The following is a 1,701-nucleotide window of genomic DNA, read 5'->3' as shown; positions in this document are numbered from 1 at the left end:
ATATATATATATATATCTAAGAGCATATTCCGCTCATTGTAAGAATGAAAAAATTCATAATAAACATGAAATTCGGAAACGAATCTTCCTTTCCAAATTATAAATATTTCATATTTAAATTGTACGCATTTACGTCGGAACATGCTTCGCTTCGACATAATTTTTATTTATAGGGACACCTTGAGACTTTCGTGTTTGATACTCTTGTCGCTACTGTGGAAGTATTCTGAAATCATATTATCACTACGTGTGAAAAAATACGAAGTAAATTTTTGAACATCTTCGGCAATCCATGTTGATGCGAAGCATGCATCGATGCGGAAGGAAATCGTTTCCAGCAATCTATATTTTTTCTAATGAAAATATAGATATAAGTATACAATAAAAAAATGTTTAACTTGGAAAGAATTTCCGAACTCATGTTTATATGCCTTTTTTCATTTTTATGAGTATAAATAAATAAAAGGAATAAAGGAATAAAGTTTGGTCAACTATTTCTAAAACATCCTGTATATACATACATATGTGTATATAAATATTACATAAATATACAGAGCATATGAGAGTCAAATTTAAAAATTATAAATTTTGAAAATTCTGACAAAAAAAATATAATACTCTATAATTAATTAAATAAAAATAAATATATATGTTTCGGTCTCACGATTGAGCTGAATTTTTTTATATTTAAAATTTCTGAAATCAAACGCTTATTATAACGTGATTCTTCATCTAAAATTAGGATGTTTTGTTCCAATCAAAATCATGTTTATATTGCAATCTATGTTCGGTTATTACTGATCGGGCGTGTTCCAACGACGAATATAATTTTGATGTTCCGCGATTTTTGTTTTTAATTGTCTGCCCGTCTGTTCTACATATAATGCATCACATCATTACACATGATCTTGTATTATAGATTACATTATTTTTGGAAAAATGTGATCTTTATATACTTTAATGTATTTCTATCTTTATTTGTTAGAACTATAAAAAGAAACCGTGATGTCTTTATTAAATTTATTAAATTTTTCTGTCAAAGATGGAATAAAAGGCACAGTGAATTATGATTACGGAGCGATTGTTAAATCCTCTTTTTTATCTGAACGATTCTGTAATATTCTTTTTCTTCGTAGAATGCCTTTGACTCTGTTATTTATTGTATCAAAAATGAATTTAAGCAGATTAATCATTCTGTAATAATATTTCGATTATAAGTATTAAATTTTTTGTATTCAGAATTAGAATAGTAATAAATATAAAGCTAGAGAATAAGAGAGAGAGAGAGAGGGGGGGGGGGGGGAGAGAGAGGGAAAGAGAGAGCTCTATCTATACCAAATTAATGATTATCCTTCTTTTTTGAAAGATAAAATAATTGAAAAATTTAGAAATCTCTCCGAAAAATTCGATTTGTGACCAATCAAAATTTAATTTTTTTCTCTTTAATTATAATTGTAATATCTAAAAAATTTAATGAGTCATCGCCTATTTCAAGAATAAATTAAAGGCGAGAATGGAAACAATTAAATTTAAAAAAAGAATCAATTTTGAAAGAAGGGACAATAGCACATAAATCATCAAAGAAAAATGAAAGAGTATTTGATCATTAAACCATAATTTTTAAATTTGACTCTTATATGCCCTGTATATTTTTTATATTGTTTTGAAATTAATAGTCCTTTGTCCTTGTCATTGTATTGT

General features: G+C 26.6%; 1 protein-coding gene across 1 annotated transcript in view; it reads left to right on the top strand.

Moving 5' to 3' along the window:
* Positions 1 to 1,701, top strand: part of LOC108686735 (4-nitrophenylphosphatase-like) — a 9,970-nt gene that overhangs the window by 1,011 nt on the left and 7,258 nt on the right. The gene's annotated exons all lie outside the window — the stretch shown is intronic.

Source organism: Atta colombica, unplaced genomic scaffold, assembly GCF_001594045.1.
Source record: "Atta colombica isolate Treedump-2 unplaced genomic scaffold, Acol1.0 scaffold189, whole genome shotgun sequence".
In the NCBI taxonomy this organism is placed as follows: domain Eukaryota; kingdom Metazoa; phylum Arthropoda; class Insecta; order Hymenoptera; family Formicidae; genus Atta; species Atta colombica.
This window is presented reverse-complemented; position numbering and strand designations above follow the sequence as displayed.